Source organism: Hylobates moloch, unplaced genomic scaffold (assembly GCF_009828535.3).
Source record: "Hylobates moloch isolate HMO894 unplaced genomic scaffold, HMol_V3 SCAFFOLD_21, whole genome shotgun sequence".
In the NCBI taxonomy this organism is placed as follows: domain Eukaryota; kingdom Metazoa; phylum Chordata; class Mammalia; order Primates; family Hylobatidae; genus Hylobates; species Hylobates moloch.
Genome location: NW_026652296.1, coordinates 52803469 through 52819297, shown reverse-complemented (window position 1 = coordinate 52819297; position 15829 = coordinate 52803469). Strand labels below are relative to the sequence as shown.

Genomic DNA, 15829 nt, shown 5'->3' with positions numbered 1-15829 from the left:
TAATGAGGCCATCTATTTTTTGTAAGTGTAAGAGAACCAGCTGGAAGCAAGTTCAAGTGTGAAGCACTGTCCCCTCTCTACCTGGGACATGGTGCATGCAAATGGGAGTAACATGAGCTTTGCAGGGGTCATCTGGGACTCCTGTCCCACCTCCACCACTTACCAGTCATCGTTCGTTATTGTTATTTACTTCCTAACCTGTTCTCCATGAACAATGCCACCCAGAAACCTAGAGTGACTCTCAGTTCATTGCTTGCATTGCTTGTCTTCACCCAACGTAATGCCAGTTGTGTGTCCTTAACATCTTTCTCATCTCCTTATTTTTTCCTCACTTCTCTCCCCACTGCCAATGTTTAGGCCTGCAGCAATGATTTCCTAAATTGCCCACCTTCCATCCAGCTTCCATCATACTGCTAGAGTAACACTTCAGAAAATCCAAGTTTGATCCTATTGAAATCTTATTTTAATAAGTCGACTATTTAATTATTTTTTATTATTGCCCATTACTAGGATAGAGAATTCCAAGTTTGTCAAGTAATGAACTGCATGATATTCCTGGTCTCTTTATTCAAAGTCATCTCCTACTTATACCCCTAATGCGTGCACGCGCGCGCACACACTCACACGTACACACCATCCTGCCTTCCAGGCACCCTCAGCCACCTTTACTACTCCTGGCATGCTGTCTCCTGCACAACTCTGATTGCCTTTACCCTCTGTGGAATTTCCCTCTCTGTCCTCTTACCAGATCACTTTATAAAGTTATTTTTAAATATGTGCTTGTGAAAATAAATGAAGATCACACAAACAAGAACAGAGGTGATTTATTTAGAGTTTGCAAGAGTCAACCACTATCAATTGCATTTGGCACAGACTTAAAGGAACACAGAAAGATACGAAACCTTTCGAGTGAAACAAAGAGCAGGTTCCAGGTATGCTGTGGCATGAGGAAGCTGGAGTTGAGCTAACTAGATGTGAACATCTGATGTGGTTGGTTTGGGAAGCAGATCTGGCTTCCTCCAGTTGATTCTGAGTTGAAAGGAGGGAGCCAAGAATAGGGAAGCTGGCAGTCATTGACTATATCATGATTGTTGGGGCCAGTTGCTGTAGAGGTTGTGGTTTGGCTTCCAGCTCGTTGCTGCAGAGGTGGAGCTCAGAATTCTGTTTTCATATATTGTCTGGCCATTGTCCATTTGTATATTCCATCTCTCATGATCAATCAATATTTTTTGAATGAGTACATGAATATTTCATCTCAAAAGTGATCATTCCCTCTTCATCCATCTTAATGATAAAATTCTAATGTCCTAGGTTCTTTATCTTTCAACAAATTATGTTTCCCTTTCTTAATGGATAGAAAAGGAAGCTTCCCCATAGGCCTAAATGTGCTGATTTCAAGAGAAAGCATACTTCTTTGCAACAAGAAATTGCCCAGGCCTTCACTCTTAACCACTATGCTACATCACCGTCCTTAGATGAAACAGAGACTTGGGGGCATATATTTCCCAATTTTTCAAAATCCATTTTTATCGCATATTCAATTTGGCCTGCTTACCTTATTTACATTAGCTGCCTGGGATGAAAGACATTTGAGGTTGTCATTCTGGACTCTTAAGTAAGTTCTTCCTTTAAAGTAAAGAAGCTGACCTTCCAAGCTAATTTATCCCACTTAACAAGAGTAATAATGATAACACACCACCCACTCCAGAAAGGAAATCATGCAGATGAATGAAATAATGTTTGTACAGAGCTTGACACTCCATAAAATACTCTAATAACATGGTGTCTACACTTTGAAATGTTCAAATCCTATTTCAATAGAATTAAAAGCCATGAAGAATAAAATGTGAATTGCTTGTCAGACTTTTACATAAAGGCACGGGGTGATACTGATGCCATTAGACAATTTAAAAGCTGGGTTTTAGCAAAGTTTCTGAGGAATCTGATTGGTTTGTGGGGGAGGAAGTGATGGTGGTACTTATTCATATCCATTTTTGTAGAAAAACAATAGGTTATAACATGAACCAAGAAACACTTATGCAGCTAAATTTACAGAAATCTGTCTACTCATCTCCGAGGAAAAGTTTTGGCTAAGCAAGTTAATTTTGTCGTTAGACATTTGCATAGTAATTGTATTGAGTCTGAATGTGCATCTGCATGGAAAGCATGTTTTTTCAATCCTGTTCTTTGGACATGGATTAATATAGATCCTGGCGAGTCCTTAAATAATAAATTATTGATGTTGAATGCTTAATTACTTTACGTTTAGATCTTTTATAACCGGATGCTTGAACCCCTAGTCTGCCATGTATTGCTGCTGCCTTTATTGGTGTTACCAGGTAATAGTCACCTGAGTTTTTCACATGGTCTTGGTTTGAGGGTAGTCTACTAAAGAATGCCCACATATAGTGTTTCAAATATTATTAAAGAGTGATAATTAAATGTGCCTGATGTATAAGAAGCATGTGAGGTCATTTAAACTAACTTTTATTGTGACTGTTGTGAGGTTATAAAAAACTTGATCATGTAAATTATCTAAAGGGATTGTTACAAACCTCAAGTGACTTCAGGTCATTGAAACCATTGCATGTGGTGACCAGCCACGGAGGCCATGACATTTTTTCCTTGCCTATTGTATCCAAGGTTATTTTGCAAATCACCACTTTGCGTGGTACAATCATTGGAGTTTCTAGAAATTGCCTGGAGTGATAAACCAGAGTATATTCAATGGTAGGATTTCCTAGAATTAGTGGGAGAGGTGTAATTAAGTTATTGTGTAATATCTTTCCCCCAAATGACAAATATCAATATGTGAACACTGAATATGTGCTCCTATGAAGCCAACTTAAGTGGCAATTTTTAGCTCAGAAATTGTGAACTAATGTTTTGTCTACCTGAACCAGTTTGGGTGATGGAAAAGACTTAACGGCAGATTTAAGAACTTGTTTTTCTTTGTTAATTCAAAAATGATTCTACTAAATTCTAGATGAGAATCAAGTAGTGATAGAGATATCAGCTGAGTGAGTTCTGTTTTCTGGAACTTTCTTGAATCCTTATTAGTAATTCATAGCATTTTTCTAGATTTCATGGCTGCAGTTTCATATTGACATCATCCAGTATCACTCTAAAGGGACTCTAAAACTACCCTTCCTGGCATTCATCTAAGAGCTGGGAAGCCATCTGCTTATACCTGGCTTAGAACATCAGTTTTAGAGACATGACCACAAGCCTGCTGACATTCAAGAGCATGGCTTGAGTGCATCCCACTCAGAGCTTTGTGAATTCTTCTTGTAAATTATGATGCCTAGTCAAGGTTCAGTAGGAATACTCCCTCTTCTCAAGCATTTATCAAAACACAAGGTGAATGCATTATCCACATTAACTACCGTTCAAAAATTGTCTAAAAGTTTTATTTAAATATAGGCAAAGTTTCTGTGTGATGCCTGGCACGTTGCCAACCATATAGGATGGCCGTGATCTTTATTACTGATTTCTTAGTGTTTATTTTGATTGTAAAGTTCTTTATGTTTTTCCTAAAAGTTCCTCACTGTTTCCCTCACTCACCCACTAGCCCACATATTCATGTATTTTACTTGGTTGTGACTATTTGAAGAAAGCCCTTAAAGCTTTATTCTAAAGCACCCCATTTAAGATTTCCAAGTACCTAGGAATCACGGGGGACTCTTACTACCATTCTGATTCTGTAGGCTGGGGCCTGAGAGTCTTCATTGCTAACTAGCTCCTAGGTGATAGGAACAGTGCTGAGAGCACACTCTGAGTGGCAAGTATCTAGAGCAGCGCTATCTAATAGAACTTTCTGTGATGATGGAAATACTTCTTATCTGTGCCATCCAAATGGGTGGCCACTTGCCAGATGTGGTTAATGAGTATTTGAAATGTGGCCAGTGCAACTGAGGAACTAGAATTTAATTTTATTTAGTTTAATTAATCTAAATTTAAATAGATACCTACCTTATTTGACTATGCTAGGAGACTTAAAGTCTTCATGGCTCCTTGGCTTTCCCCAGTCTTGAGAAAAAGAATCTGAAAGTCGAGGGCTCTTTCTTATCTCCAATTTTCCAGAATCTTGCATAGGGCCAAGAATATTATGTATGCATAGTAAATGCCATTCCTATTAAGAGGTCTAGTCTGCAGTTTTGGGGGCAGACTCATAGAACTGTCAAATAATAAAAAGATTTGACTTTGAAGCTATAAGACATGGTGGGTAGGTGGCTCAGCCTCTACCACTTACAGGATAATTTCTGACAACTCACTTAATCCCTGTAAGCATCAATTTCCTCATCTCAAAATAGCAATCATGATTATGGTAATGTAATACCTATCTCATAGAGTTGCTGTGTTATGCACATAAAATTCCTGGCAAACTATTTTTTTCAAGTGGTATTTGCTCTGCAAATGCTAGTTTTTGTGGTTATCTCAGCGTGAATTTCTTTTTTCCCCTAATTATTTATATTTCAGTAAAACAATAGAGGAAGGTGCCCTGTGTGGACATAGTTGCAATCTAATTGAGAGGTTAAGTAATAACACAAAACTATATGCAGTTTTGTATCGTTTCTCATGTGGAGAAAGTAGTTTCGATGGTCAAGGAGGAGGGCTTCAGCACGTTGCTTTGATTCTTTGCATTTTATATTATTTTATGTGGAAATAAACAATATTTTTGGCCTGGGATTTTGTGTTGTTTGATTTAATTCCCTCATAAAAATGTGTCATAAATGCTTTGCTAATTGTGATTGAAATGTCATAACTCTATCTCATCTTAAAAATATCCCATTCCAATTTGCCGAATACATAATTTTCACTTGTTTAAAGTGATATAACAGACATATTTTCTCTTTGTTTTTCTTGAGTATATTTTCTTTGAAATAGCTTTTTTTGTTTTTCATACCCTCTGTTTATATATATGTATATATGTAAATATATATGTGTATATATAAACATATATGTATTTACACACGCATATATATACACACATATGTTAATCAAAAGCATTGCCTACTTCAAGAAAATAAGAAAAATCACAAGAGGTAACATTTGGCAAGCGTGCAAAGCACGATTCTAAACACCTTCTTTTACTGTCTGCTGTGGTGTTGAGTTCTGAAAATATTCATAGTCCTCCTATCACTGGTAATGACATGAAGTGCCATCCAATGACCTTTGTACAATCATGATTTATGTATAGGTTGAACTAGGGGCGTCACCATTTAAGAACGATTAAGACAAATCAAGGCATTTCTGAAAGAGAACAGATTGATTTTGTTTCTTAAAGTATTTATAGCTTGTAAGGCAGCTGTCTGCTTTTGTATATTCTTAAACAAGCATTATAGACCTTATTAAATAATTTAAGTGTTTTGTTTAGAACTATTTCGCAGCAAACCCAACTTCCCGTTTGCATTGATCAGGGTTTTCACCTTCATTCTAGATTACATTTTAAAGTAAACCAACAATTTGGATAATTGTAAAAGCAATCACATGTTAATCTTCTGAGACTGAATCGGTGCTGAGTATTTCTGAGTTTCTATGGAAGGAAAATAGTTCAAAATTCAGACTGGCTGTCTCACCACCTGAGCTCCATGCCTTGCCCCTTGCCTCCCTCCACAATAAGGCTTAGACGCAAAACACTTAGTTTTCCTAATCACCACTCAGGCATGAGAGACCAGGTGATCTGTGGCTGGCCAGTAGGCCAACAACAAGTAGGGAGAACATCCTTTCATTAGTAGAAAGGCAAAGCATTGTGAAGGGAGCACCTTTCTATATTACTCCAACCTCGAATAAATGAGAATTTACTTTTTTATTTTATTCCAGTTTGTTCATTTATTTCTTATACACTCTAAGAGGCAACTCAGTATGTTGATTATTTTTTTCAGATTCATGCCCATTCATCTTCTTACAGTTTCTGCACATGCTCCAGGATCAATCTGACCTAGTACAGAGCAGTGTGTGTGTGTGTGTGTGTGTGTCTGTGTATGTGTGTGTGCTCCTGCATGCTTTTAATTATATATTGAAGATATGCTAAAATATTTATAATGCCTCTCAAAGATACAAAGAATAATAATAAAATAAGCAGCTTTCCCTACCTTAGAGAGCTTCTGTGTACCCTTCCCTTATCCCTTCATTTTCTTCCCTACCAACATAACCACTGATCTGAATTTTGCATTTACTTTTCTCATTCTTCTCTTACAGTCATACTACATACCAGGCACCTCTAAAGATATATTGTTTAATTTTACATGTTTTGGACTTCTTTAAAAAAAAAACAATCATACTGTACAAAAATGGAATCATATTGCATGTATTCTTATGAAACTTCATTTTTCATTCAATAATGCTACTTGAAATGTATTTATGTTGATGTAGTTACTACAGCCATTTTTCACTGCTCTATATTTGTCTCACTTTTGCCAGGTTTAAGTTTTCCTGTTTTATACTTTGAACTAGCTTGAAATTATATACTTCACTCTTTTTTCTAATCTCTTGGTTACTCCAGAAATTTTGGCTTGTATACTTAACTTTAATAAAAATCTTTATGATTCTCTTGAATGATAAAATATGTTCAGCATTTTAGCTTCAGCTATTGTTGTCTGGTATTTAATTACACCTTCCTAAACCACACACATTAGACATTTTTACTACAATCAATGCTTATAGAAATTCACTCACATATTTTTCAGCATTTTTTAAATTTACCTCTCCTTCATGCATCTCTGACTTCGCATTTGGGATTGTTTTCCTTCTGACTGTAGTTGGTTCTGTAGGAATTCCTCCAGGGAGGATTGTTAAATATTTTCCATTTGTTTGAATGAAAAATGGCCTTTTGAAATCTTTTGTATTAAAAGTTGGATTCACTGGGTTTTCAGTTCCAGGTTGACAGTTGTTTCTTCTTGGCACATTGGCAACAGTTTCTCCTATACTCTAATATTCACTGTTGCTGTCGACAAGTCATGGCAATTGTTATTGCTCTGAAGTAATCTCTGCCTCTGGTTGCTTTTAATATTTTCATGTTGTATTGGGTGTCCTGACATTTCACTAAGTCTCCGGGTGTAGATTTCTTTCTAAGTTTCCTCTTCAGGATTTGTTGTGCTTCCTAAGTCTGAGGTTTGAGGTAATCAGTTCTCTAGCATTTATAGCCCATTACTGCTTTGCCTCCCTCCCATTCATTCTGTTTTCCTTTTCTCAATAGACTTTTCCACTCTGTCGTGCCCTCCAACAGCTTTCTCATGATTCCAACCTAGCTGTCTCACTGTGCTGCCTTCTAAATCACTTTTTCATAACTATCTTCTAGGTCAATAATTTTTCCTTCAGCTGTGTCTAATCTGCTGATAAAACATCTGTAAGGAACATGACTGTGTTGCACCCAAGCAGGCATAGGCCAAGGTAAACAACCTGGATGACTCAACAGGTTTGTGGTACAAGTGCATAGTCCCATGTCTTATATAATCATAGCTGTGTAGAGATAACATAGAAAAGCTCACCGCCATAGCCATAACATAGAGAAGCTCACCACCTAGCTCTCAGCCACTATTGTTTGTGTAATGTATAAAAGTAACACTGACCCTATGAGGCAGCTGCTGAATAAAGCCATGTCTCATCTACCTGCTGTTTCTCAAGTGTTCTTCTAGCTCCCTGCCCCACATCCACCCACTCCCCTCAGCCCTCAGCTGGGGTTGGAACTTGACCCCAAGCATGACAACATCCATTGGTTTTTAATTTTAATTATCATATTTTTAATTCCTAGATATTATTTTTGCTTTATTTTAAAATTGATTTGGCCATTTTTTAATAGTTACTTCTTCCTTAATCATATTATCATCTTCTTATTTATTTCCTGAAATGTGTTAGACATTCTTAGATAATTCCTATATCTCTTAGAATTATGGGTTGAAGTTGTTTGTTATTTGTGCTCTTCTTATTCATGTTGACTTGTTATTTTATATATTATGTATTTTCATGGAACTTTCTTTTAAGTGTTGTCTGAGACCTGGGTTCACATCAAGGATGATTTTTGTTTGCTTCAAGTAGCTGTCCACAGAGGTAGAGGTGGGAAATCAATCAGTGAGCAATACATTCGTACCCTAACTCCCTACAAAAGTAGTATGATACAAGCCATAAACTCAAATACCAACCAGGTTGTGGGTATGAAATCTCATTGGAGATTTTTTTTTCCTTCACTTAGTGCTCAATTCATCAGGCAATTTCCCTTCTTGTTTTCTGAAAGAATTTATTGCCAGTTCCAGCTTATGCTGCTGTTGTATTGTATAAGGGATCTCCAGTGAGACTCCCCACACTGGAAAGTCCTTAGAGTTTTTCTCTGATTGCTCCAACTCACACATTTGAAATCATACAAATGGAAGCTCATGGTTGCCAAGACTTAGCAGATATCTTCAGGGTGAAACCTGGAGTCAGTGTTAATGTCTCTTCAGAGTCTTTAGTTTGTTTTCGTCCTTTTCCAGCAGAAGAGCTATACAGGGAATCTAGGCTGGCATAGTGTGAGAAACAAAACACACATGGCAGCTTTTTTTGCCATCCACAACGAAATATTAACAATCGAACCTGTAATCAGCTAAATCCAAAGCCAACATAATGTTCTTCCCCATCTTTTACTTGTGCAGTTGTGTTTTGGATCCAGATTAAAGACCTTAAATTTAGTACTATTAAGTTTATTGTTTATAGGTTTGACTTAGCTCAGTAAAACTTTTTCGATCTTAATTCTATCACTTAACAGTCACAATTTTCCCCAATTTCATGTCATGAATACATTTGGTCATCACAACTTGAATGTTTTTACTACACCGTTGTAAAAATGTTGACTCAGATGAGATTAAAGCCTCAATATCCCCTCTAGGTAGAGACTTGTGTATGATATGGCATTGACTAGGTCTGCTGTTAGGAATACTTTCTCTTTCTTTTCTTTTATTTTTGAGATCTCCTTCTGTCACCAAGGCTGGAATGCAGTGGTGCAATCTCAGCTCACTGTAACTTCTGCCTCCTTGATTCAAGCGATTCTCATGACTCGGCCTCCCAAGTAGCTGGGATTACAGGCGTGTGCCACCATGCCCAACTAACTTTTTGTATTTATAGTAGAGATGGGGTTTCACTATGTGGGCCAGGCTGGTCTCAAACTCCTGGCCTCAAGTGATCTGCCTGTCTTGGCCTCCCAAAGTGCTGGGATTACAGGCATGAGCCACCGCGCCTGTCCATACTTCTTTATCCTCAAGAACGTATTCTGCCAAATGCCTTCCTGAAGTCAACACACATTGTATTTATGATTTTTTTAGCCAGAGAAGAATTAAATCAGTTAACATGAATTTGACTTATAAATCCAACTCTGTATTAATCAAAGGGCTCCATGGATAGCCACACCAGGTCATCATTTATCATCTCCATTTATTCCTCACTGGGGTCATTTGAAGATTCTGACTCAGAATTACATCCTCGATACCCTGCTAATAGTCAAGTTAAGCTATTATGGAATTGTGCCTATTTTCATGAATATTTGGGCAGCCTCTTGTCCTAAAGCCTATAATAAAGGCCTCTATGAACTGCATGGACAGTAGGTGTACAGTGTTATATCTGAGTTCCTTCCCTTTTCACCAGATGTCCAGGTAATCTGTACTTTATTTCTATAATGACATAGCATCCATCCCTTTCTCCTTTTATCTTTTGAGCATTTTCCAGGGTGCTTTCATCATCTTGGTTTTGGATTTTTATCAGAACATATGTCCTTGAACTTGTACACAAGAAAGACTTTCAGCGATTGACACATCTGAGGCTTCTTATTTAGTTTTTCTTCAACTCAACCACATTGCCTAATAGAAACCAGCCAGGCTCTGCTGTCTGCACCATTAGGATGATTATGAAAAGAATTTAACTAGTGTTTTCCTATTTATCTCTCAAATATAAAAGCTTCTACTTAGAAATATGAAATAATAAACCACTGCTACAGGAAAAATGTGGATAAATCTCACAGAGATTGTGTGGAACAAATAAAACAAATGATGTCATGTGCAAAAGATGTCATGTTCTGTTTATAGGAAATTCAAGAACAAGCAAAACTAATAAATGGTTCTGGATGTCAGATAGAGTTTTCCCCTGGGACTGGGAAATACTGACTGGAAGAAGCATGAGGGAGCCTTATAGAGTAATGTTCTATATTTTGATCTAGGTAGTAGTTATAAGCCTGTTTACATACATAAATATTCATAAAGTTGTACATTTAATACGTGTGCATTTTACTATATGTATGTTATACCTTAATAAAGAAGAAAAACTCATTTAGGTTACAAGTGAGAATCAGTTTTAGTGCAGTACTTATATGAGTATGGACTCTGGAGTCTTGGATATATTATCAGTTGATTACAATCAACATCTGAATGATTTTGGAAACTAAGTTTCCTCATCTGTAAAATGGATGATTTTCTGTAATAACTGTACATTTTTACTTTTTGTATAAGGCATAATGGAGTGATGTGTATAAATCACTTGCCATCATGCCCGCCACAATACATGCAAGTTTTAGTATAATATCGTCCTGATTGAAAACATTTCCTGCTTTTTAAAACATCCTGCTGTTTAGACAGATGATTGACATTATTCAATACATCAAATGGTATGTTTTTATTAGTTATCTATTTGTGACTTGCTTAGTAATTATAATGGCAACTGACATTTATGTAACTCTTTATATTTAAAAGCTAATTTATATACATTATCTAATTTAATTATTCACAACAGTGCTATAAAAATGATATTAATTTTATCCTCATCTTGCCAACCTAGAGCCTGAGATGCAAAGACCTGAAGTAACTTACCCAAATGACATAGTCAGGAAATATTAGAGAGAGTCATAACTCAGTCATTTATCTTTCCCTCTTCAAAAAGAAGGGTACATTGGAGTCACCTACAGAGCTAGTTACAAGTTCCACCCCCCGTAGTGTCTGATTTAGCAGGTTTGAGGTGGGTCCTGAGATTGCTGCATTTCCCAGGCGATGCTGACACTACTGTCCTATGGACCGCACTTTGAGTAGCAAAGCTTTGCAGATGAATAAAGCGTAAGCTTCAGACCTGAGTTCTGTCTTCAAAAAGCTTGCATTTCTTTTTTCAGGAAACAGGACTGAAGTATGAAATAATAGAAGCCTCCCTAAAGTGGTTTATATCCTGAGAACACCCTCCTTGCTGGAAATTTTCATAGTAGAAGAGAACTTCAGAATACTCAAATTATATATAGGAGAACAAAGTATGCTTAGATATGCTAATTTTACTGGTGCTCAATGACTTATATGACAAAATGTTAAAATGGTGGGAGGCCCCTAAATTAATGTTCTAATTCAAGTATCCTACTCGTGTTATTCTCACAAATTGTCATTTCATTGTGTCGAGTAATATTTTAGGGTGTTTTAACCATCGTTTTTTAGGTCTTTGATTGATGTGAAAATTAGTCTCAGTGCTGTAACCCCAGGTTTTGTCAGTGTAACCCTACTTAGTTCCAGCTTCTTTTTTTAAAAAAAAAGTACATATATGTACCCACAACCATTGTTACTAACTGAAATACTTGAAGAAAAGAGCGAAAACAGTGACCAAAATTCTTATAAAAATAAAAAGCTTTCAATTTTTTCCAACTTTCCTTTGTTTCACACCAGCCATTTACCAGAGTTTTAACAAGTAGCCAGTCACCTATTTTTTAAATAACAGCATTATTAACATATAATTCACATACCATACAATTCACTCATATAAAATGTACAATTCTGTGGGTTTCAGTGTATTCATAGAGTTATGCAACCATCACTACAATGTAATTTTAGAACATTTTGTTACTTCCAAAAGAAACCCTGTACCCAATAATAGTCACTCCTCATTTCTCAGTTCACTCTGCCCTTTGCAACCGCTAATCTACTTTCTGTCTCCATGGATTTGTCTGTTCCGTACATTTCATAGAAATGGAATCACAAACTATGTGGTCTTTTGTGACTAGCTTCTTTCATATAGCCTAACGTTTTTGAGATCCATCCATGTAAAATGGATCAGCTTTTTATTCCATTTTATGGTCAAATAATATTCAATTGAATGAATATGCCACATTTTATCTACCCATTCATCAGTTGATGGACATTTCAGCCACTTGCACACTTTGGCTATATGAATAAGAACACATTTATGTACAAGCTTTTGTGAGGACATGTGTTTTCATGTATCTTTGGTATATACCCAGGAGTAGAATTCCTGGGACATATGGAAACTGTTTAAACCATAAGGAACTGACAGTTTTCCTAAAGAGTTGCATCATTTTACAATCCCACTAGCAGTGTATGATGATTCCAAGTTCTCCACATTCTCACGAGCTCTTGCTAATATTTGTCTTTTTGTTTATAGTAGTGGGTGTGAAATGGTATCTTGTTGTGGTTTTGATGTGCATTTCCCTAATCCTAGTGATGCTGAGCTTCTTGCATGTGCATTTGCTTACTTTTTTTTCTTTTTCCATCCTTTGAGACACGGTCTCACTCTTAGTCCAGGCTGGAGTGCAGTGGTGCAGTCACAGCTCACTGCAGCCTTGACTTCTCAAGATCAAGTGATCCTCCCACCTCAGCCTCCTGAGTAGCTGGGACTACAAAGCACAAACTCTTTAGTTTTTTAGAAAAGGGGTCGCGCCATATTGCCCAGACTGGTCATTCATTTATCTCTTTTGGAGAAATGTGTATTCAGATTATTTGCCCATTTTTAAATTTTTTTTTTCTTTTTAAAATTTAATTGTAAAATTTGAGTCACTTTTTTGTGCTCTTCTTTGTTTTGGTCTTGTTTTGTTTGATTTGGTCTTGTTTTGTTTCTTAACCTTTTGGTGACTAGTGAGTAGCTTGGTAGAAAGTGGGTAATTACTAAACAAATTGCAATGAGAAAAAAAGAAATAGTGTGGAACACTTGCAAATATGATAACTACATTGTACCAATTATGAACAGTTTAATATTTGGTTTACTGTTTGGAAAATTATAATGTACAATTTACACATTGGTTCTAATACAGTATTTAATCTGTATCTTTGTGTCATATTTAATACCACCATTTTCCAAATTGTTCCATGGAATGTTAATAGGTTTTATATCAAAAAGGGGTCTGTGGCTTAATAAGTCTGGAGAACCATAGGCTCAATAAACGGGATGGAGTGTTCTAACTCAAGGGCTTCCTTGAACCTTTAATATGTAAATAGACATTGTAAGTGTCCAAAGAAAGGACTGTACATGAAAATGAAACCCTTTTCTTTCCCTAATCATTTCTTTTGGGACTTGTGTTCTGGGGAACACGCTCAGGGAAGCATTGCTTTAAAGATGTTAATTTTTCTTAAAGAAAATATATTGCCCTGGAGAGCTCAGATTGTGACAACTGGACAGGTACAAAGGCTGGATGAAACAGCAGCAATTGTTAAGTTACATGTTACAAAGTCGGAATTAATATGGGAAGGAGCCTGACATTTTATGAAATTAAAATTAATATTAATTGAACAGAAAGAGAAAAAATCCTGGGAAGACTTGAGACAGTTTGTGATTCTTCTCAGCGAGCTGGCATGTTTATTTTTTATTACAGTGCATAATTGACCCCCTGCTAGGTGAATTGGATTTTGCAGGCTCGCCTTGTTATGTATTTCAAAGAGCTCTAAATTTAACACATGCTGCTCCTCAGGGTTCAAGCTTTGAATCACCCTCCTTTTCCTGTGTTTTAGCTGGGTAAGTTTCTCTCTATTCAAGAACAGTAACTTTTTCAATGCAGACAGTTTAATTATAAAGATCTCCTCATTTCGGTAATGTTTTAGTGAATCTCATATTTCCTCATAAATTTAGGGAGAATGGAGCTATTTCTAGAAATAGGAATTAATAGTTGAGTTGTTACTGGCTCTTTTATTGTCCTTTCCAGAATTACAAAAAAAAATAGTCTTTGTCAGTTCACATTGCTTCAGGTTGAAAGTATACAAAATTTTTAAACAATTCCATATTTGTAATAAGTGAAAAAATAATTATTTTTGATTTCTCCCCTAAGGTACTAGCAATGTGTCCATTAGGAAATTTAGCTCTTATTTTTGGTGAAATAGCAGAATTTTTGTTTCAAGGTAAATTAAGCATAGATACTTGATTGTAAAGATATTATTGTTTGCAAATCTTTGTGGAGTTTTTTGGGGGCCAAATTAAAGCATTAACTCAAAAGAATGGCCCTTTTCTTTTATTGTTATGTTCTTTTCATTTTATTTATTTGCTTTTATATATTTTCTTATTAATTTTATGTTTTTACCAATACCAGCCCCATCACTGGGGTTCTGGTGACCACTTAATTTTACTGTGAAGTAGAAGCAAGATGATGGATAAGTCAAGCCCCAATATAATAAAGCCACCTTAACTAGCTAAACTGATATAATAGAGCTTAGCTCTGACTCCAGATAGGCATATATACCATTACTTTACAGAATGACTGTCTCTGGAATAGCCATGTTCTCTTTAAGCCAGGTATGATGGTGCATGCCTGTAGTACAGGCTGAGGTGGGAGGATTACTTGAACCTAGGAGTTCAAGGCCAACCTGGCCAACATTGCAAAACCTTGTCTCAAAAAAAAAGAGTTATCTTCATCATTGAGATGTTGCATCGATCACCCAAGTATGGTGAAGAATTGAAGAGTAGCCAATTAAAGTGCTCGATTATGAAAATATGATGCAAGATAGGGACCAGGAAGATCACCACAGTTCCTCCTGGGGCTAGTTGCTATGAAAGATAAACCCCCACATCTCAGTAGCTTAACACTATTGAAGTTTGCATTGTTGTTTACAAAATGCTCTTTCTGGTGGACTGTTTCCCTTCAAGCCATGATTCACATGGCCAGCATTCTTCCATCTTGTAAGCCCATCATCTACAAATAGAGACATCCAGCTTACCCTGCTAGGCTGCACCAAGCCAGAAGGAGAAAGAGTATGGAGGGTCACCAGCGGAAGGTTTCTGTGAACATGACTCTAGCTCTAACTCTGTGGGCTAGAAGTCAGTCATATCACCAAACCTCATCCCAAGGGACACTGGGGCACGTACTCCAACCACATATGCTCAAGAAGATGAAATGGATTTTGGTGAACATGCAGTGATCTTGACATACGCTGCCGAATATTTGCTTTTTTATATTTGCAGTGTTGAAATTAATCTGACTAATGAAATGGAGTTAGTTTTCTCCAAAGGAAAAAAAAAAATTACCCATGCACGCACACATTAATTATACATTATTCTTAGGCTAATAATTAATATATCCACATGTTAAGTAATTTCTTTAATAAGTTCTCTTCAAATTAGTTCAAAGATGTCTTTGGCATTCCTGGAAGGCACATTTTATTGATCTGTTCTCAATTTACAAAACAAATAACTGACTCTTTGTATCTCCTGAATCTCCTTTCAACATTAAACTGAGTAGCAAAGCATCACACATAGCAAGAAAATTGATTTTGACAGTCCAGCCTTGTTAGTTATCATTTCAACAGGTGCCATTAGTATCAAGACTAAGGTGCCTGCCACAGCTCTAATGCAATAATGTGAAGTAAATATCCATCCAAGCACCCTGGCCTCTTCTCCAAAATAGAAAATGACATCATTTAATTGGTTTTGTCTGAACTGCTCAGTGAGTGAAAATGTGTTTCAGAAGAGTTAAGGCATGATGTCATTATTCCTGAAGTGGATTCTTGCAAAGGCTGGGCACTCAGCAGCCTGAGTCTTAAAACCAGCAGCAGTACAACAACCTGATGCAGAACCTTAACCCCGTTTATATAATATGGTGACTTTTTTCTCAAATGGGAATATG

The 15829-nt window shown here is 36.5% G+C and overlaps 1 protein-coding gene across 5 annotated transcripts in view; it reads left to right on the top strand.

Annotated features, from left to right (window-relative positions):
* Window positions 1-15829, top strand: part of PLCB1 (phospholipase C beta 1) — a 767658-nt gene that overhangs the window by 330933 nt on the left and 420896 nt on the right. The gene's annotated exons all lie outside the window — the stretch shown is intronic.